Raw genomic sequence first — 23190 nt, forward strand, 5'->3', positions numbered from 1 at the left:
GGTAAGAACTGAGAAAGTTGAAGGTGACAGCAACTTTAGGTCAGTGAAAAACCTTAAACTCCCAGACATCTTTTAGCACAACCAACTCAGGAGAAAACGAATCCCAGAAATTACAGCAACCAGTCCCAGCTCATGTCAGACTGTGACAAAACTGGGGTTAGAATGCATTCTGGCTCAGAGCCTTTTTTAAAATTTATTTTTATTAAGGGTAATATTATGGGCTAAGAGTAATACTATAGGCTGAGTGCACTAAGAAAGCATTTTCTCTGGGATTTTAATATTGTGAGTGATGTAGGGTAGTATTAAATAAGTTCCCCTAAGAATTCCTACTGTTTCTCTGAGTGCATGGATATACTAAGAGTGTTTTTCTTCAGGCCAGCAGCAGGTTGCCAATGGACCATCTCTAGGATTAGAAATTTTCTTATGTGAACATAATCGTTCACGGGGGAAATTGTTAAAACTGAAACCAAGCACAAAGAAGCAAAAGTGTTTCAGTGAACCTCCTGCATTTTAGTTCAATTCTGGCAGCAAGAAAACAAAACCACATAATCTAAGGCTCACGCCCAACTCTCTGAAGCCCCGTATCTGCTAGTTCCTGTGTGGTTTGCCTACAGACTGCACGGCTGACTAGGGGGTAGTTTGGAGGAGGGAGTAAGAAGTAGGGAGGAGGCGGCACCAGCAATGGATCTGTGAGCATGTGTAGCCTCTTTTAGTGCGGTACCTGGAAGACAGCACAAGGTGGATCCGCACTCTGAAAATGCAGTAATTTGGATGTGAATTCATCTTCCTTCTTGCCAGAGAGGATTCTAATACCTCAGTGTCCAAGCCAAGACATCGACTCAGCCTCATCTCTCCTCAAAGGTATGTCATTATGCAACATCGGTCCACCTACTCGAGTGATCCTGAACAGTTTTATAATTTGCAGGATGCTCTCTATGAGTCAAGGGTAATTGCAACGAATCCCAGGAGCTCTCCAAATATTGTTTTTAATATTTTGGTTCATCAGCCGAGGTCTCTAAATCTTTTGCTGTAGCAATGTTTGTGGTGATAGGATTTGACTTCCAGCAAATGAACTAAGAGGAGGCTTGTGTCTTACCAGCCCATTACACACAAAAACCTCTACGAACTGGCTTCTGAGCCATCTCAGGGAGAGACGTTAGACCATGGGATTACAGAGGTGAAATTCCACTTGACGGATAGTCAGCATTTAATCCAAGCTGGGAGGGGAAGGGCTGAGCAGCCATGAATGAACCCTAGTACTCGGAAGTCAGGGTTTCTCTCATCGCTCCTATTTCTACTTCTGTTAGTATTTATGTTGCTTTTACAAAGAACACCAGTTTGGGTTCCTTTATGAAAAAGAAAATTAAAAAGCACATTACTGGAAATATACATCCCCAGATAAATTAAGAGGAGGGAAATGTTTAGGATCCTAAGCGCCAACAGAAAAGGTTGCACGTGCTCATGTTACATCATCTGAAAATGGAAAACCTCAGGTTGAAGACTTTTGTTCTGCACAACTGCATGTCTCATAGACTGTTTAGCTCTTTAGTGGGGCCCCCCCTTTTGTTTCCTTTCTCATTTTTGGTTTTAGAAGGAGCATTTAGTATAAGTATATTCTGCTTTAACAACCCACTATTGTTTATAAAAGCTTCGCATTTGTAAGATAATTTTAAAGTGATTCTCTTTATAAAAGGATCCATTACTAAATAAAGAATGCTATGTAAATAGGGAATTATCTAAGTGCATTTAAATTTCAAGTTTTAAAAATTCTAATTTGTACTCTTTTTTCGAGAATTTTTTTGGTTTTGTTGTAAAGAGAGATGGCCCTATATCATTGAATAAAATTACCTCTCTAGGTTGAACTTGGGTGTCTCCCATGTAGTAAACTGCAATCTTATTCTCCTAAATTGTAATAGCTTTTTTTTTAACGACCTTATTGAAGCAGAGGGGAAGGAGGTGATCAGTTTGTTCAATATGAAGAAACATCTCTATTGCTAATATAATATCCTTTTGAATATCTTCCACATCTAAGGCCCTGATGAAAATCCCCCTTTTGAAAAAAATGTCAATTGTTTTACACTTACCGTATAGGGAATTGTAAGAATAAATGATTAATACAGATATGAAGTGCCTTAGGAAAAGGCATTAATGAAAATGCAAAATGATATCACTATTAATTATTTCTTTGAATCTTGATCATTTTCTTCCCACCTCTTATACAAAGTATATCTCACTTGCTGCCGAAGCCCTCTCTTTTAGAACCATTGCCTTCTGGAAGAGCTGAGATTGACCCTAGTTCCCACATAGTTTTTGAGTCTCAGAGAATGCCACCCAATGGTGTTGGTGACTTGTAGGGTTCATGTCTAGACTTGAGCAGAACTTGCCTCTTTTCCTGGATCAAGTGATATCATTTGTTCAAAAACATGTCATTAAGTGTGATTCCATCAGGATTTCTTAAACAAGTTACAGTTGCTGCTGGATTAGTCCTAGGGACAGAGTCTCCATTTTCGCGCCCTCATAAAACAAACTCAAAACTTGGTCAAGGATCTTTGCAACCTAGGTTATTCGAATCAAAGGATAGGGTCGATCGGCCACCATTTTGTCGATCACAAGTATTTGCCCAGCGTATTTTGATCCATAAAAAACAACACGGCCTTGTGTCTCTTGCTTTTTTTCTCTCTCTTTTTTTTTTGGTCACTTTACAAATCTCAGGAAAGCATAGTACGTAAATAAACATTTATAAACATTTATTGAGCATTTACTGTAAGTTGGGCCATGTGTTAGGCATTAAGTTCTCTTCAACAATGTTAATACTAGTCTTTAATAAATTTCAGCCAATAGGAATTCAGTAAATAATTTTTAAAAACCAGTTTTTAAAAAATATGCATTCAGAGGCAAACATTTTAAAAAATTTTTAAAAACTATCACTAAGTACATGCAAATAAAAGTCTTATATGTTTTCCAAAGAAGATGTAAGCATAGATCTTATAATGACACTAAATAAAATGTTCAAAAATAAAATTGAACTATTAATACATTGAACACCTCTATACTCATCTTCTAGAATCAACAATTGCAAACATTTTGCTATATTTGTTCCATCTGTATGTATTTCTTTCTGAAATACTTGTAAGTTACAGACAAAATGACCCTTCACTCCTAAACAATTAAGTACACATCTAAGAATAAGGACATTCTCCTATGTAACCACAATGCCATCATTACCTAAGAAGATGAACAGCAGTTCCTTAATATCATCAAATATCTAGGCCATCTCTGACTTTTTCCATTTGTCCCCCAAATGTCTTCCATACCTTAAAAAAACTGGATCTCCTTTTTTAAAAGAAAAGTACAATTTTTGCTTTTGGGTTTTATGTGTGTTTATTCTACATTGAATTCTTTTTAAGGGGTAGGCTAGTTATCTTGTATAATATTCCACATCCTGGATTCATTGATGCCTGATGGTGTCATTTAATTTGTTCCCTGACCCCCTGTGTTTTCTGTAAACTCCAAGTTAAAAGTAAAGCGTTGATTCACTTTCAACTGAGCATTTTATACAAGGTGCTCCATATTGCATCTCATCGGGAGGCACGTAATGCCAGGTTATCCCTCTGTGATGCTCAGTTTGATCATGGCTCAAAGTAGAGATCTCACTCCAGGGGTCTCTCTGTTGTAAAGGCACTTTTCTCTCCTTTGCAATTAACAAGTAATTTGAACAAGTGACACTTTGACACTGTGGTAATTTCCTATTTCCCAACAAACTTCACCAGTGGCTTTAGGTGAAAATCCTTGCCTAAATCAATTATACCATTGGGGGTCATAGACATTTTAGCACACTTTGAAGAAGGATTGGACATACAAATTCATCATTAGCAGCAGCAACAGCAGATATTTATTGAGTATGTAAGTTCAGGTAATAATAATAACAACAACGATAATAATAATAAGTAACATTTACAGAGTAATTGCTGTGGATCCAGGCAGTCTAGGTTTGAGGCTAATCCTCCAGTTACTAACTGGGCCAACTGGGACAAGTTACTTAGTCTTTCTGTGCCTTGGTTTCTTAATTTATAAAATGAGATTGATAATGGCACCTATCTTGTCGTATTGTTTTGAAGATTAAATAATTTATACATGTAAAGTCCCTAAAATATTGTCTGTTATTTGCCAACACTAGTCTGACACTTTGATGGTATTAACTCATTTGCTTTTCATAACAGCACAGTGAAGTAAGTGCTGATATTCTTCTTCTTTCTCAAGTGAGGAAACTGAGGTACAGAGAGGTTAGGTAACTTGCACAGAGTCATTTAATTAGTATGTGATAGAACCCAGATTTGAACCTGATGAGGCGGCCTGATTCCAGAGCCTTCTCTCTGAAGACTGGCACGTGTAATTAGAAATGACACAAGGAAATGTAAACCAGCAATAAGACTCCCTGTCCCCCCACCCCCACCCCACCACCACCACCTCCCAGGTTCTAAATTATTTTAAGTTATTGAAAATCTGGGAATGTTGCTACCAAAATATGTTTTTGGTTTTGGTCATCTGAATAATAGCACTCTGTTAAGCATAGTTGAGTTTACTTATTGCATTTATATGAGTGTATGAGAAACTTGAAACATAAAGATAATACTAAGAACTGAAAAATGTAGAACTATGAAGAAATAGGAAGGAAAAAACTGAAAGGAATAATACAAGAGGGGAGTAATGAGACCGCAGAGCCTTGGGGTACAAGATGATATTTTGATATAGTCGAGGGGGAAAAAATCCCTCTCATTTTTCAACATTCCTGTACTGTATAAGATTTTACCACTAAAACACAAGAGTATAGCCATTGTCAGGTTTATGAAAGGCCACGTTGGATTTCTTCATGGGATGATGGATGAATCTTGTTAGATGGTAACTTCCCTGGTTGGTTATCTCATACACTCAAGGCATTCTGTAAGTCAGCCCATGGCTTCTGAAACCTAACTGTGTACAGAAAAGGCCTTTACACGCTGAGTATTGACCGTGATTAGCATTACAAGAGGGTTCTAGGGCTGTCTTACTTGCTCCTTCAATTGCCATTACAGGAAGCTCTCAAGTGTAATTTTCTAAAGAGGACTAAAAATAAATGAGAAAAAAGAAATCCAACATTAATAATGTTTTTATGCATTTCTAAAGCAGTCATTGCTAAATTGGTTCTGCCTTTTTTATGTTTTTTAATGAGAAGCAGCGTAATTGATCAATTGGTCATGAATAACACTTTTTCATTTGTTTTTCTCCACACCTCTCAGCCTTCCAGAACCAGAGGTTTAATGTGGCAGCCTACAAATGGTTTATGATTTGTGTCATTTGTCTAGGACTTTATGGGAAAACACTGGAAACAAACTGCTGAGAACTCAGTAGGAACTCAGTAAATAATGAGGCGATCGTTCTCTGGTTAGATAGGGTTTTAAAGAAAAGTCTTTTTAAATACCTAGGAAATATTACTAGGGAATTACACAAGTAGAAAAAAATCTGGTTGATTTGTAATTTGAAATTGGTATTCACCATTTTATGTCATAGACTTTTATCACGTTATGGAGCAAAACGTGAGGTCGGATTTGCTACCCTCCCCACACAGATTTATATTCTGAAAATATGGATTATTGAATCAGTAAGGCTAGCAGGAAGATCTCAACCATAAATTAAATCTAAGAAAGTTGTCATATCTTAATACATAATATCAACCCTTGAAGTTGATCATAAATATGTTGATATCCACAGCACGTAGTTTCTTTTTCTTTCTTTTTGTTTTTTTTTAAAGATTTTATTGGGGAATTCAGGGAGGGGAACAGCGTTGGGGAATCGGGGAAGGAGAACAGACAAATTGCTGTCCTTTTGTAGTTTCTTACTGGCAGTGGTGCGGTGGGGGTGGAGGGAAGTGTCAGACACATTTACGAAGCTGAAGAAAGCTACAGAAACTCTCCCCAGGGTGGGCAGGAAATGTGCCTAGCACTCATCCACACACTCCTTTACACAGAATTTCCAATGGTCCATAGCGCCTAGAGTCCATCCATATGTTCAGTCAGGAAAATTTTCTTTTATCTAAAGTTTTGTTGTTGTTGTTGTTTTTAACCTCGAACCTTATAAAGCTTTAAAAGAGTTTTCACATATTATCTCACTTGATCTTTGAGGTAGACAGACCACACATTTTACCTCTCTCGTGTTGCAGAGTAGGAAAAGCAGAGCTGGTGAGTTTAAGAGACTTGCTCAAGGTAATTTTGCTAATATCCGCCAAGACTTAGAACTATGGCTGGTAAGCTGTAGCCCAGGGCTCCTTCTGCTACGCTGGTCTGGGCACTGCATTCTGGAGATGCGGGGACCTTTGGTGGGGCTTCTGGGAATATAAATTACAGCTCTACTGGAAATTACCTGTGTGACTTTGAACAAGACCTTGTAACCTCCCTGGACCTCTGTTTCCTTCTTGGTCAAGTGAGGTTAGACCACGTGTTTTCTGAATCCCTTTGGGCTCTGTGGCAAACTAGCTAATCTCATGTGAACAGAAATGACCATTTCTGTGATAGATGGCAAGACCTTTCTATCTTCCCCTGTAGGTCGTAAGAGCTAGCATCCAATTCACAATGGGTTCGTTCCTCTGCAATGTCCAGAGCCTGTTAGAAACTACAAACATCAATAGTGCTTTGATGGGCTGCTTGTGTGTCGTGCTGCTGGTGGCTTCATTTTCCTGCAGGGCTGACTGTCTCACAGCAATTGTGCTCTGACTCTGTACTCTGCATCAGACAGACATGCCGCCATGTTTTATTATCCCTCCTGTGTAGTTCAGAGTGTAATATGGAAGTAAATAACATTGATGGACTTATTTTGGACTGATAGACCTTATCCTTCTAAAAAGGTTATTCCTCTTGAAGGATCCAAACCTTCCACCTGATTTTTCATTATTAAGAGTTATTTCCTTTAATGTTCCCAAAATGTGCTTGGAAATTGGAGAGTCGTGAGAGGGCCTGTAATCCTAAGTGTAAAAGCCCTGGGACAAGAAAGACGTGGCTAAGCCCTTTGCTTTTGAAGGTATTTGGAGAATCTTTGGGTCTTAGGACAAATTTGTATGTTAGCATTTGTTTCAGATTTATAAAAAGTGTCCATAACGTATACTGCCAAGTACACAAAATCTGAGTCTCTCTGGGAAGCTAAAGCAAGCAGAAGATTCTCATGCTCCATATGTCAGCAAACTCAGGTTTTATAATATCAATTGTCAAAACAGGGGAACCGCAGAACCAAGGGTCTACTACACAATGCAGGAAACCACCCTCCCCCCACCCCACCCCCACCCCGCTCTTGGCCTTTGGACTAATCTAAGCCAAATACTGTGAGCGTGGACAGGCTGGCTCCCTCAATCACCATGAAGGTGGAAATCTGTATTTGTGATTAACAGCCAATGAAGGAAATTGGGGACCCTGTTTCTCAGTCTTTTTGCTCTTTGAATTTTCTAAAAGAACTTCAGGTTGGCAAATGGAGTTACACCATTTCTTACAGAGAAGTGTATTAACTTGCTCCGTACCTGATCAGGTCATTGGACTGTGGGAGGTAGTACAGCCCAGGGATGAGAGTGACAGGGCATGCGCTCAGCTGCTGTGTCCTGTGTTCCATTCTCAGCCTCGTGGGTGACTCAGTATGCCCCATCCTCCCTCCGTCCTTGAGTGCAATGATACCTTTCTTTAGCCTGCTGCACAAGAGGCTTAGGAAGAGACATACATTGTTATCCCAAAAGCATTTTTATATATTTGATACAATATAAATATGCAATACCTCATTTATAAAATGCATAGCACAGTGGGTGCTTCCTTATTTAAACAAACCCATTTTGTGGACTTTCTATCTCCTAGACCAATGTTGTTAGACTACTCATTCATTTTATAAATCAGATGCTATGTGAGGTTGTGACTTGACACTTGGTGCCCTGTAAATATCCAGATAAACAAAAAAGAAGAAAGTGTGAAATCAAAGGATCCCCTAGCGGGAGAGTAATTCTCTAGACCTCCAACAAAGAAGATGGAGCCCGAAGACACTAAACTTTGTTGTTCTCCAGCGTGAACACATAGCTTTTATTTGAAAATGCAAAAAGTAGGGAAAAGTAAGATTTACTACACAGCCAACTTTGTCAGCTCATATTTTAGAAAATGAAGGGTCAGTTAGGTGTTATTATCATCAAGAGAGCAAGCTATAATGCTTTGTCATGTAGACGCTATTAAAAAATTACCTGTCTGGTTACTTTAATTCATCTTTTGGCTCCTGTCAGCAGACATCCCCTCAGTCCCTAATTCACTGTGCCCAGATGTACTGAGAACATTTAGGGTAATAAAAACAGAAACAAAATAGGGTCTCTTTCCCTAAGGAACTAACAAGCTATTAGGAAAACTGGGACAAACTAAATAAAATGCCACTGCGGGTGCAAAACTCATGATGAGGAGATAACAGAGCAAGTGGCTCGAGGCAGAGCTTTGCAGAGGGTGCACCTGCAGAAGGAGACGGCTTGTCAAAGAGGCGTAAATGCATCCACAAATTTGCGCATTTCAAGAAAATCATAGGAGGATCAGGGTCTCCTTCCCTGAAGGTCTGTTTATTTTGCCAATGACAGAGTTGAGAAGACACTCTTGAATTTTTTTTCCTTGGGGATCCAGAAATTAAACTTCTGCCCCTGGAAACTGTGCCTCAAGCTCTTTTCCCAGACTGCTCTTCTCTCACTTCTGATTGCGCCCTTCTCCAAGTCTTCTCTTTCAAGCTTCAATATCCTTGGTTCTTTTAACTACTCTCTTCTGATGTGGTTTTACATACTCTCATCCTTTTAAATGTTCATCTCTGACGGACTTCAGTGTAAGGGCCCTCCTAAATCATGGTGCCCAGAATGGGACAGAGCTCTCCAGGAGCAGTCTGACAAATGCACAACACCACGGAGTAGTGGCCTCCCTTGATAGTCCCCTTATACTTCTATTAATATAGCCCAAGGTTGCATGAGTCTTTTTGGCATTCATGTCACACTGCTGACTCATATTGAAATTTTGGTCAGCTAAAACCCATGCACTCCTATGCACTACTATTAAGCCGGCTCTTCTTTATTCTGTACTTAGGCACAGAGGTTTGAATGTAGAGAAATTGATCCCTTTTATGCGTACTTAATCATATTGGTAACAACCTACCAGAACTAGCATAGTAGTTCTCCATCCCATTGAGTGTGCACTTATTTGCTGATGAGGTCATAGCTAGTCTCCTGCTGGGCCCCTGGAAGAGGCCCCCAACGGGTCAGGACTCCATCCCCTTCCTGTCAATAAATTGTCTGCAACCTCGGACAAATCTACATCTTTAGACAAACTAGGGAACCTCAATCTTCCCAACTATAAAATAGGAGCAAATATGAATGGCCATTTCCTTCCCAAGGATACGCAACAATGAGTCAGATGTCTGCAAAACTCTAGTAGAAATTACTCAGAGCAAATATATGTAAGAGGAAGAAAATTTCATTTTAAGCTCTCGGCAGCTTTTGGAAGATTTGATTATCCTTATCACTAAACGTTACAGTAAATAACATTCATTTATGCAACTGTTTTAAAGTTATAACTGAGTTATCTGCTTTGAGGTTGTAACATCATGTCATGTCAGCATAATTTCAATGCACAATTTTTTGTAATTTGTATAAACACCATAAAGTACCGGGGGTGCCCAAAAAATGTGTACACGTGACTTGTATTCATCTTTTGTTATCAGTATATATTATTACAGTTTTAATACAGTTTTTTCCTTTCTTAAAATGTGTATGCATTTTTTTGGCACCCTCTGTGTATCTGTTTCATTGGAAGGCCCCTTTTAAAGTGATTCTCCTCTCTCCATCCCCTCCCCCAGCCCCGTTCTCACCCTCTTCTGTTAGTAAAACAAGGACTGCAAAGACCTTGAAGTTCAGACTTTTGGAAACCTTTACAAGTCTTGCCAAACTGTCTTAGCAGTCCCTAGGTTTTCATGCCTGGCCAAAGCAGGGAACTCACAGATAACGTGTATAATAGTTATAATCTCAAGTTAATAGAAATGTCACATTTTAAAACACACCGAGCAATTTCGTTCATTATAGAAAGGTGCAGGGAACGTCCACATTTTTCTAATCTGCCATTCTAATGCAAATTTTAATGTTGTTCTCATGACCTTGTAATCATTTAGATAGAAACCCCACTCCCACCCCTCCCTGGTGATTTTGATCTAGGGCCTTACTACTCAACATGAAATTCAGGGGCCAGTAGCATTGACAGCACCTGGGAGCCTGTTAAAAATGAGGCTCTCAGACACTGCCTCAAACCTACAGGATCAGAATCTGAACTTGGAAAAGATTCCCTGGTAATTCTCACACACAATAAAATCTGAGAAGAACTGACCTAGGGTGAAGGGGTTTCGCCCACTTTCCCCATCGTCTACCTCATATCATAATACAAAACTTACAAAATTCCATTGGGTGTTTATTAAGAATATAGAGTTGTTAGTTAAAAATTTACCGGATTTAACTACTCTATATACATCCAGCTATTTCTCAAAGTACATATATATAACTGGCTTTAAAATACCCTTGCCTTTCTGGGCTCCTGCAGAGCAGGGGTTCTCTGTAGGAGAGGATTTTAATACCTCCTCCACACCAGGGACATTTGCCTGGAGACATTTTTGGTTGTCACAGTTTGAGGTGTGTGTGGGGGCTGCTATTGGCATCTGGTGGGTGGAGGCCAGCGATGCTGCTAAAGATCCTACAATGAACAGGACAGTCCCCACAGTGAAGACTTAGTGAGCCCAAAATGTCAACAGGAACGAGGTCGAGAGGCCCTGTCATAGGGGTAGATGGTTTGTAGAGAAAGATTCAGATGGGCGTCCATGCGTCACAGAATGCTATAGGAAAATTGAGCCACGCAGCATGTCATGAGATGGCCAGGCACATAACAAGTAGACAGGCAGCGGCCTGAGTGATGCTGGTGGGGGTATTGGGGAAGGGAGAGGAGACATCTAGGACAGATAGTAACCTGTACTCTGTGCACAAAGACAGTCAGCTTTAGGGAATAGGGCTGAGGTTCAGAGACTGGACACAAGCTAGGGGCAGGTGTGGGCTGGAGAGATGCAAAGTTGGGGTCTGAGAGTGGATTCTAGGTCTGATCTCAAAATCATGTTAGACCTGGAAAACAAGAAAGGATTTCAGGCGTTAGCATAGGAGTACACAGTGGATGTCAGTAAATCCAGTAAGATGTGGAGTTAGGAACAAGTCCGCTTCCCCCTGCTAGAACTGGGATACCTCACAGCCAGGCCAGCAGCAGGGGGTGACATGGCACAGAGTCAGCTGAGTTTTCAACTAGAGTGAGCTTCTGAAATCCCTCCCAGCCAAAAAAGTCTCAGTGTTGAGTCTGCAGTCCGGTTCACTTGCAGGAAGGGGCCAAGTGCTTCCAGCTATGGAGACAGAAGGGCAAGAAGCAACCTGGGTTCTGACACTGGCTGCTGGAAAATCACGGGGTAAGAAGTGGGATAGAACTTGAGAGGCTCTCCAGGATATTTTCCTACTGCAGGGCTCCGAAGTCATTTCAGAAGGATTATCTACTCTTCTGATGCAAAATTTACAGAGAAAGATTTCTTAAGAACCTGTGTGGATGCCTTATAATCCGTCTACACCAAAACTCCTTCCGCCTTCCTAACCCTAAATCTCCCTCCTGCCATGTAAGCTGGCCTTCTTTCATCCTACCCGGCGCAGTGGTTTCTAACATTCAGTGACGGTAAATAAACACAAACTACCTCCACAACTGCCAGCCCCTGCCTTTCCAGCAAAGCTAAAGAACCTCAATTCCATTAGCATGTTGCCCTGAGTCTCTGCCCAACCTCTTAATCCCTTTGTTATTTTCTGTGCCCTCTCCAAGTCTCGTCTGCTTATGATAGTCACCACCAAAATATATGTATTAAATATATACTGTGTGTAGAGTCTCTCTCTCTCTCCTTTGCCCAAGGCATTGTCAATCTTTGTCAAGTTCATGGTCTAGTTGGAGCAATCTTCCTTAGGCGAAGTTCCGTTCTAACTTGTTGGTTGTCCTGCAAATGCTTTCACTGTGGCCCTCAGGACAATGGAGTACACTGTCACATAAACTAGCTCTACTGTGAATTTAGCTGTAAATAAAACTGGGGTAAATGCATTTGCTCAGTTCCAGAGAGGACATTATGCTGCCATGTGGATTTTGTTTCAAATGAGCTGCAAAGCCAAGTTCTTTGCCACGGAAAGGGGTTTATTTATTCAACGGAATGCACTCATTTTGCTGCAGCTGGATTAATTGCATTTCAGATCATGTCTCTAAGTAGAAAAGTAAACTGGTTTGCAGCAGGCTAAATGGATACGTGGATGCACCCGACGTCACTGAGATTTATTCCAACTAGATTACAGCCACCGTGGTGCGCCAGTTGTTTTAGCTTCTCTAAAGTAGTTACACAAGTGCACCGCTTCAGTATGTGCGTGGAGAACAGCTTATCCAAGGTACAATAGACGGGGATGTGGCAGAACGAGAGAGAGCACAGATGCGCCAAACGACGTGAGCCTGCCTCCCCTTCCTCAGGCTGGAACTGCTCTTCTGCTCCTCGATGTCATAAAAAATATTCATTTTATTTTATACCCATGTTCTAAAAGCCACCATTTTAGACTTTTGAGTTGTATTTCATGTGGCACTGCTCAAGGTACACACCCAACCCCACCTGTGGTTGAGCAGGTCCTGGCTGGGGGTTTGTTGTGTGCTCAGCACTGGGCTAAGTGCCATTGCCCACTCTCCATCTCCAAAGATAGAATCTCCTCATGCTCAAGGGACTCTCAGTGTCTAATCTATCTTGGGACCCCTCTTTTCATCTCTCCTGAATTGCTAACTTTATCCTGGCTAGCACTTCTAATGCAATAAGGCTGCTAGTGGAAATTTTTCTGATTTCTATAGCTAGTCGTTTCTATAACTAGTAGTTACTTTCAAAGGAAATAGCTTGTGGAGATGAGCCTGTGGTGTCACAGTGCGATTATATGGATCGAATGTAATAATGTGTATAAAACAGCCATTTGTAAACTGTAACGTGCTCTCCAAAGGTAAATTATTGCTGTATTATATGATTTTAGGGTTTAGAAAGCATCTGGGTGATATATAAAAATTTGGTAAGACTCGGTAGCACAGTTGAAAATGAAAATTGGAGAATTGGGGGGCATTGACCCCTCCATGGATAAGCTAGAGGCCTTCAACATTTCTTACAGCCAAAGCACGCCCATTTCACTGAGAACATAAGCTCGGTTCCAGGACCGTGGCTGCTCACCAGTCTGGAGCAAAGCCTTCATTCTTGGTTGGGCTCCCCGCTCCCCCACCTAGCCACCTTCCAAAATCCCAGCCAACCTTCCAGGGCTAGCCCCAAACTGACCCCTTCTCCCCAGCTCTTCCCCAGACAGAATGAGTCTCTTTCTCCCCAGCACTCATATCGGCCTTATGGTAGAATTATTTATGTGGGTATCGATCTCTCTGCATTGACTGTGACTTGATAAAGGGCATCTGCCAGGCCCTCCTCTCCCTCCACGAGTAACAGCTCAAAGTAGAGGATAAAGGCGAGAACTCCAGGGACCAAAAATGCCCTACAAAAAGGTTTTGTTCTCGGAGGATGGTCTCCGATATGGAAATGTCCTTGTGTGAGCCACTTTTGGACCCCTCTGAAATGGAACAGGGTCCATTAAACAGACTCATACAAACCCTACGGGTACACGGAGGCTTCTCTTTCTTCTTCTCGGGACTTTTCTGTACATTTAAATGCTTTCTATTTTTCAATGAACATCAAAGACCCCATACTGTTGAAAAGTTACTGAGTTGAGTAGCTTTCACTGTAACTTGATTTTTCAGCCTACAAGTTTCCCTGTGGTTTAAATGACAAAAGTCATTCTTCGCATCCCAGCTTAGTTGTATTTTATCTGCTGAATATGGCACCCCTTGGAATTGTTAGTTCTTAAACTGTTTCACACGATGCCAGGTTACATGGCACCTTTATTAAAAGACCACCTTGTGTAGGGTGTGGGGCTCTTGGACGATGAAAAGTACCACCTTTTAACATATTTTTGTAAAAAAAAAATCTTTGAGCTGTTTTATTATTTTACTACTTTATCTTTGGCAGAGCAGAAAGTGTTTTTTTAGGAATCATCTCTGAACTAATGAGCCATATAACTATTGCCAAGTATATAATAAGTGCTCAATAAATATTTTTAAAATAAATTAAAATACTGTGCACTTCTAAACAAAAGATAGCTTCAGTCATTTAAAATAGAAAGCAATGGGTATCGTCTCCAATTGCTGCACTTTGGCATTCATCAGAAATCCTAGAAAAACGGGAAATTGGGGGGAAATCAGATACTGTTATGGAAACTGCATTGATGAGAGCAGATTGTAATTTTGTTAATAGCGATTTGATACACAATCATTTGAGGATTTTATTGTTGCTGTGAATTAAAGCTGTGTTGTTACTATAACAGAAAATTGGCCCAGAGCCCTCTCCCTATGCCAAACTCTAACGTCGCCTCTGTTCTTTCATCAGCAGCCCCGACCCCCCTCTCTCAAACTCTGTGCCGTGAAATCCTGGCCCAGACCCCTAACCCCAAACTCCAGCCAACTTCCCTAACAACACGCTTTCTCCCCTTCCCCTGCCAGATGCTTCTAGTTCTCAGACATTACACCCTGAAATCAGGGGCTTTCAGTGAGTTAAAAAGGGAAATATAGAATTACCTAGCTCTATCAGTATTTTAAGTATTCTTGTAGACTTAAATGAGAGCCCTTGTGCAAAACCACTTGAACTCTTTCTTAAGATATGCTAATTTCTTTTCTCTCTTTGATTGAACTGTTGACCTTCTGGATATAGGACTAGTTATTACCTCAAGTATGTTTGGAACTATTCTCGCCCTAACCATTCTAAAATGCAATTAGCATGAAGACATTATTGTAGGAGCACATCACCTTGAGCTAGGGTCTCATTAGACAGCACAAATCGAGCAGAATTAGCATGCTCCGTGCTATAAAAAGAAAAAGAAAGAAAACCTCTAAGAAAAACCTATGGCGTTGTAGGAAAAGTTAAAATTAATGACTTTGTGAGCCGTCTCTTGCTCATGCACTTGATTCGTATAAGGATCCAAACATAGACAGGGTTGAGAGTCTTCTGTTTGAAAAATGAAAGCAACTCTTTTCCCAGAACTCTGTTTATGTGATGTGGCTGCTGTCACAGCCCTGGGTCAACCAAAAGCAAAATGATACATTTCAGAGCTCAAGCTTTGCCCCCCCCCAAAAAAAAAGCATAGCACTTTAAGACATAATTCCGTTTATCCGTGTAACAACAGACACTACAGAAAATGAATATTCTCTAGGAGGTAGTTAACAAACATGGGAAAACTGAGGGGCAATAACTCATGGCTTATTCACACGCCTCCCTGAACCTTCCTCCTCTCTTCCACCGTGGAAGGAGCACTTTATTTCTGAACTGAAAACCATTTCATGCTGCCGGCTCAGTTGCTTCAGTATGTTACCTAAGTTTGGGACCAATCCCAACTGTTATGAAGCCTTATATGAATAATAATGAAGCTCCTCATTCCTGGGATCCCAAAGGTTGTCATTTCTAGTTCATTCCAAGGCACTCCGGATGCCCCCAGCCAGGCCTTAAATGATTGGACCTTTGGGATAAGATGTGCCTCATTCTGTCATTCACCTCATTTGTAAGCCTATAATGTGTTTTAATGCGCAGAGGTGTGTCACATAAACAATCATTTCCCATTATTATAATAACAAATTTCCTTAATTGCAAAAATATTTCTGACCTGAATTTATTCTCATCATGGCTGTGTGCTCAAGCAGCGTCTTGTTTGCCTCTACAATATGTTAATAATGTATTAATTAGCTTCCCACTGCTGCCCAAACAAGGAACAGAAAAGATTTATCTAGATCATGAAATGTGAAACAGGCTAACACTTTGTTAATTATATTTTAAGGGCAGTCCCAGCATTAGGTAGTGTCGCAAAATGTAGGCCTAATTTTTGAGAGACGATAACAGAAAACACTAGTCAATTAACAAAGCATTTGTTTAGCACCTACTGTGCACAAACTCTTTGAGGCAAAAGAGGCTGAGACAAACAAAACTGGCTAATTTCGTTTTATAGCCATAATTAAAAGGCAATGAAGAGCGAGGTAATATAAGTATATTGATTTAGTAGCAATCAGCTTAAATATATCAGCTGGAATCATATGAAACTGACAATGTCTGACAGTTTTGTACCAAACGAAATGAGTCAACCTAATATTAAGATACTCTTGACATGCTGTACCAGTTCCTAAAAACACTATACCATTCATTTTCTTTCTGTTTTTTGAATTAAATGATTCATTTCAAGTCAAAGCTGTCGTTATTAGACAATCAATGGAAAGTAAATACAGGTCAGAGATCCTGTTTTTCATATTTATTTTTGTAGACAACATTAACATATATTTTGTAGTTTTAAAGTTTTTGATTATATCAGATACTTCTGTTTATTTGATTTAGAGTCATGGACCTAAATCAAAGTGTGATATTCCTTAGTTCATTTCTTCATACCATTTTCTTTGTGACCATCATGCAAAACTGGCGTCTGTTTCCCTCTCTTCTGCAGAGATGTTCGATTGCAGAACACTCCCCTTTCTAGGAAATATTTCTCTATAGGAGATTAAATCTATCATCCAGTATTGCCAGTCAGGTTACTGAGTAATCAGAACAGGTTTTTTTATATATATATATATATCCACTAAATCCATCTTGTAGTTCCTTCAACACTTAACAAATACTTACCAAACACCTATTTTCTGCAAGCAGTGGAGTCAGTCCTCTGCCAAATATGAAGTTATATAAACAAAAATGTGTGCATTAATATAAATGCAAATTTTGTGCTCACCGTCCACCAGGAGCAGCTCTAGGCACTTGACACATATTAATTGATTTAACCCTACCCAAGGGGGTAATTCCATTGTTATACTCATTTTAAAGGTGAGGAAAACTAAGGCCAGAGAGATTAAGTGAGCTTCTAGGACCCAAACACTTAACCACGACACCAAAAATTTATCTGGTTATTGTTGGGGACCCGGTGTTAGAAAGCAAGCACTTTTCCCACACCATGAACTCAAAGTGTGACAAATTAGCAGCACGTCCTAATGCCTGAAAATAGAAACATCAATCCAGGCCAATTTGGGTATAACGTCAGAAAACACTCTCACCTATCTCCCTGGGTTTCCTCCCAGCTCAGGACATTGATGTACGCCCCTGTGAGGTCCCTACCACACATTGGGACACATGCTGACCAGCGCTTTTTTGCCGCATCACATCTTACCCCAAATCTTATCGCCACTCTGCCGAAGGCCTGGCACTATCAAGAAAATGTTCACTCATCTCCTTCCCGTCATGCCCAATGTGTGAACACTGATAACACATTTAAATTCGAAGAAAATCAACAGAAGTCATCTCAGTTAACCTGAAAAGTCTAGTGACTCATTCACAGCCTTTTCACAGGGCTCCTGCTGGTCACCCTGGTTCTCCTTCGCCAGCCTCCATGCCTCCTGCAGCCTGAGTGCAGCTCAGTGCTTGATCAAGTGCAGCTCAGTGCTTGATCGTGCTCTGCTCCGGGGATCAGATGAGCGTTGACTTCCTTTTGCACAGGCATTGGAGCTGCTGAGCAAGCTGCCCCTGTTCTGTGCTGACAGTGGCCCCGCTGCTTCTGTCCCCGAGGCAGCTAAACAAGGTCGCCTTGGAAAAGAAAACAGGGAAGAAGATGCTGGCTTCTGGGCCCCAAGAGGAAATTTCATCACTTTGAAGGTAACACCACAACATCTAAATTTGACTCGATTTGTCTCAGGTCTTATAAATACATTGCACCCATGTGGACGCTTAAACCATGTATCCTGACTGCCGAAAACAAAACAAAACAACATACTGTCTCATTAGAAAGACAAGAGCTGGTGGGCCAACTTGCCAGAATAAAGAAAAATGGATACTCTAACTTCTCTCCACACACATGCACACACGCAGGCACACACACACACACACACACACACACTCCCATACACACACACAGAGGCACACACACACACACACACACACACTCACATGCACACACTCACACGCACACACCTTGGTGTAGTAAAGCCCACAAGACAGTTAGTTGCCCTGGCATTGGAGGACATTTAATGTTTTCAAGGATTTTCACATTTAAAGTTAAACTAGTCACATGAACTCTTTGAGCTTTTGCTAGCTTAGCTTTAGGCCTCCATCCTCAGATGGTCTGGCATCTCTTTCAGCCTCCAGTAAGGCAGTAAGCAGAGTAGGTAAGAGCACAGGCTCCGGAGCCAGACTGCCCAGGCTGAAATGCCAGCTCGACCATTTTCCAGCTATGCAGCCCAGGTAAGTTACTTAACCACCCTGTGCCTCCATTTCCTCACCTGTAAAATGGGAATATCAATAATATAACTAAAACTAACCCCATATGGGTTTGTTGTGATGATTCAATGAAATAAATGGTAAAGCATTTAGAACAATGCCTGTTTCAGAGTGAGCCCTCAACATGTGAGTTATTTGTCATTATAACTTGAAATGGGCTCACGTATCCCAGTAGGAAACCACTGAGTTCTTTTTGTTTGTTTTGAATTTTAATCTTTGTAGCACTTCAATCTCATTTCTTCTTTCGTGGATGGGTAGAGGAGGATGTTTAGCCATCCTTGGAGTACAGTCTTTCACTAAAAACCATTATTAAGTCTCTTCAAGTTTCTTTTCTACAGTAAATGATCCAGATTACTTAATCATTCTGTTTTACATGATTTAATCATTTATTTGAACTTCTCAACCATCTCCAGATTTAGTACATGCAGAAATGTTGTCTAGGGAAATTTGGGTTTGAAATTCCTTATCATCTGTGGTCCATGAGCTCAAATGTTTAAAATCCATTGTTCATAAGAGCAAAGTTAAGTTCTTTACCATACTGGTTGGTTGGTTTTACTCTGTTAAGTTGCCATAGCCACCTAATTCTGAAATACATAGTTCAGCACAAGTCAAACCAGAAAAGACCATAGGTCATCCATTCATTCATCAAGTATTTATTGAGGGCCTACTCTGTGCCAGGCACTGTGCTGTGCTTAAGATTATAAGTCCCAGCTTGCAGGAGCTCACAGCTCGGGAGAGAAGACACAGAAGTAAACAAACCATTAAAGTCTTTCATTGGGTCCTATACTTGAAGAGAGAAGGTGCCGGGATAACCCTGGGAAAGAGGGAGGGAGAATTCAGCTTGCCTGGTGCGGGTGTGACTGAGGCCCAGGACCTAGGAAGGACGCAGAGACACCAAGCTGCCCGGGTCAGCTGGGGCCAGGCCTGTAGCGACCAGACCAAGAAGCCTGGGCTCCATCCTGCAGGCACGGGGAAGCAGGGGAGAGTGTGTTTCACAAATGACTCTGGAAGCAGTGAAGAGGGGAGACTGGAGGCATTTGAGCCCAGAATCAGGGAGGAGAAGTAGGATGCTGAAGTTGTGGAGAGAGATTATAAAGCCTGCATGCTCAGGAGAGGGTGATGGAAAGAAGGGAATTGATTTAAAGAGTATTTAAAAGATAGGGTTTAAAGACCCAGTAGAGATGGGTGCCATATTTGGGACGGAGTTGGGGAAAAGAGGAGAAGTCCTGGAGGAATTCCAGGTTTGCTGTGCAGACCGCACTGAGGGCCATGGCACCATATAGTGTCATAATGAAACAAATACAAGTTGGCACGAATCCTTCCCCTAGAAATGCTCCTCAAAGACATATGTCCTGTTGAAAGTTAGTAGGGAATGTCAATGTCACATTGTCACATGCAAAGAGCAGTATATATATTCTTTACTAGCTATTCTTTTAAAAATACCCCTTAATATATGTGACATATGTGAGCTAAGATAATATTCATGTAGGAGTCTTAGTTTTTAATTTTCTGGAAATTAATTTTCCAAATACAATAAGATGTTAGCATCATTTCAATTACCTATGCCTGACATATAGTATGTATCTACTTGTTTGTTTATTTCTTATCTGTCTCCGCCACCTGAAAACAAGCTCCTTGAGGTCAGAGACTGGCCTCTTCTGTTCATATCTACATTCCCAGCACCTCAAATGGTGTTTGACCCCTGATGGGTGCTCAATAAATATTTTTGAGAAAATGAATTTCCATGTAGGGGAAAAGAAACAATCCTATCCTTTAGTAATGAGGAAAGAAAAGAAAAGGGGGTGGGGGGGGCAGGGAACCACTTTGGACTTAAAACAGTTTTTCATGACCAGATCCAATTTGCAAAAATGGAACTGAAGTTTAAAAGCTATTTTTCTTCCTGAAGCTCTGCTTCTGGGAAAATCCCAGCTGCCAGCTTAGATGGTGGCTTTCACTGCCCAGTTACAAATTCTGCACAGTTGTACATATTGGCAGAGCTCAGCGTCCTTAAATGCTGTTGGATCAGTAAAGAAATGGTGATTTTTCCTTATTGATTTAATGCCAGTTCCTCTTCTGTGAAAAAGCTCAGTGGAACGTAGACTATAAAAGCTGAACACGGGAGGGGGCAGAAATTAGTTAAGTCACTCCTGCTCCTCTCCAGTCTGGTGATGTTAAACCATTTCTACTTTCAGGCTGGACTATTCAGTTGTTTTCCCCTTTAAATCTAGCAGAGTGATTATTCCTCCTGGTGGGTTGCACATATGCTCCTTTTGATCTGTGAAATAGCTCATTCCTGGATGAACTTTAAGCTCCAAAGTGACGCATATAAAATATATCTGTTTATGAATTGTGGGAGAAATGTTTCACAGTCTCATTATTCCAAAATGGTTCCACCAAATGACTCTCTCCAAGGTTCCTTTTTTTCCCAAGAAGAGGGGAAAAGAACTTCAGGCCACAGCACTATGATGACAGTTATAATAATCATGCTTCTCGTGGATTTTACTCAGTAGTCTCAAAGAGGCTATCATGTAGGAAATGCATCATCAGCAAATATTGACCATGAGCGGGACAATGTGCTGTGCTAGCTACCAAGAGAGGTAGGCCAGGGTCTTATCCTCTGGTGCTTACAGAGTAATTAGCTGGGGAGGTAAGACACAAACCACAAAGTGAAATTAATAGTCACTAATGAACAACAGTAATTGCCATACAGGGTTCAGAAGAAGACAGGGGTAACCAGATAGCAATCCTAGAGGAGATGGACTTGAATTTGAGGTGGACCTTTCTTGAATGGGGGTCTGGAGTGAGAAAAGGCAGAGTGGTGGGAACATTCATGGATGCCACTGCCAGGGTCCCATCTGGCTGAGGAGGTGGTTGTGGCAGATAAGGTAAGGGATAGATTGGGGATGACCTTGAATGCCTCTCTAAGGACTTTGGGCTTGATTCTATACGTCAGGTGGAATCATGGAGAGTTTTTGAGCAGAAAGGATGTGAGCTAAACTGTGCTTTACAGAAACTAAATCATACAGAGATCTGTGCTATGAGTTTAATTGGGGGTTTTCAGAACTGAGATAATGAGATCCTGACCCAGGCTGGGGACAATGGGACATCTCCTTCATGTGGTACATTTCTGTGAATATTTCTGAGGGATTTCTGTAAAATTGTACTCTGTGTGCCTAGTTGTCCCCGCACTGTAAGACACTGGCACTGTGATGTTATGCAGTGCTTCGAAGTAGCCTCATTCTGTTAAAGCCCTACTGTTTGCACATGGAACGATCCCAGGTGTGGTCTACACACAGACCTCAGAGAACCTACGCACCTTACAGTGTGAAAGCTGGGAGCAGTCTCAGAGCCTGCAAAGTCCACCTCCTCGGCTTACCCGCACAGAAGCCGGCCCTGCTCAGTTCACACAGCTCATCAGTGACGGATCCAGGGCGTGACCTCATCTCCTGGCTGCACTCCAGTGATGCGTCCAAAGCCAGCCCAAATTCTGCTTTGAGGTGTGTGTGTACAGATTCTGGCAGAATCCAGTAGAGTTTTTTGGCCCTAACTGAGAGAGTTGAAGCTCCCTTCATTTACTCCCCCCAGAGCCCCACGCCCCAGATCCAGTCCCTGCCTGAGCCCCAACTTCATTTCTGCCTAATCCCTGCCTCCATGTTTTCCCGCAGTACCCTCTCTGGCTTCTAGTTCTCTGCTCACACCCTGTTGTTTCTCGTGTCCTTCCATTGATTGTCCTGTCCTCTTGGTCTGGAACCCTGTAAGGCCCCTGCTTAGGCCTCACCACCTTCATTCAGGAAATGTCCCCTGGCCTCAGCCCCTCCCCTAGGCTGACTAAGGTCTCGCTCCTTGGAGCGCCCATGCTGCCCCGCACAGAGTTCCAGCACTGAGTCTCCATGGTGTCTTCTAACGGCCTCTTGATGGGCCTGCCTCTGCCCTTGCACTGTGAGCTCCCTGAGCGCAGGGACTGTGGGTGTGCACACTGAACACCCCGCTTCTAGCCCAGTGACTGACACATATGAGGCATTGGAATGTCTGATGAATGAATGAATGAATGACATCTGCCTTCTTGGTGCATTTGTTGATTTAATAAATACTTACTGAGCGATTACTTATAATCAGCACTGCAGTAGTCACACTTAAATGTCAAAATATACCAATGCACTCAAGCTCCAAATTAGACATGCATGAATTATGCATGTAGAGCGTTAACTGCACACACAGCAAAGACTGCGTACATAACTACACATACCGGAGCTAGCAACTGTGTGCCAGATGTCCCTGAAACTTACAAAGAACCAAGAACCAAAAATGACAGTTAGCTCCATAGACCCTCTAAAAGAAAAAAGAAAAAATGCAAAAGAACAAAAGAACCTCTAGCAGAAGGAAGTGGCTATGGGTTTTTTGTGTGCACCCGACCCGGGGGTGGGAAGATTTATAAAAGCATTCTACCCTGGGAAGGTTCATGTAAGTCTGAGTTCCTCAAGGGTTGGCTTGAGGAGCTGTTAGGAAAATTCACTGCCATGCAGGAGTCAGGGGACTGTTTTTTTATTCCACTGGAAATTGTTAATGAGGACTGCATTAGCGGCCCCTTATCGCTTTGCCTGATAAAGAGACAGCAGGCTCGCCCAAGCAATTCTGGAACCCCGATCACTGCCAATTAGGGGAGCATTGTCTGGCTGACATAATCAAGTGAGTATAAATATATTTATT

General features: G+C 41.4%; 1 protein-coding gene across 6 annotated transcripts in view; it reads left to right on the plus strand.

The window, feature by feature from the left end:
- The first annotated feature begins 643 nt into the window (after positions 1-643).
- Positions 644-23190, plus strand: part of GRAP2 (GRB2 related adaptor protein 2) — a 63318-nt gene continuing 40771 nt past the window's right edge. For 2 of the 6 annotated variants that reach the window (XM_019660528.1, XM_019660534.1), the window contains exon 1: positions 644-861. The gene's annotated coding sequence lies outside the window, so the exon portion shown is untranslated. Of the gene's footprint in view, positions 862-6186; positions 6216-17779; positions 17863-18344; positions 18448-22964; positions 23170-23190 lie in introns of those variants that run through there. The other 4 variants (XM_019660532.1, XM_019660533.1, XM_019660530.1 and 1 more) reach the window with 4 other exon arrangements.

Source organism: Hipposideros armiger, unplaced genomic scaffold (assembly GCF_001890085.2).
Source record: "Hipposideros armiger isolate ML-2016 unplaced genomic scaffold, ASM189008v1 scaffold_321, whole genome shotgun sequence".
NCBI classification, from domain to species: Eukaryota; Metazoa; Chordata; class Mammalia; order Chiroptera; family Hipposideridae; genus Hipposideros; species Hipposideros armiger.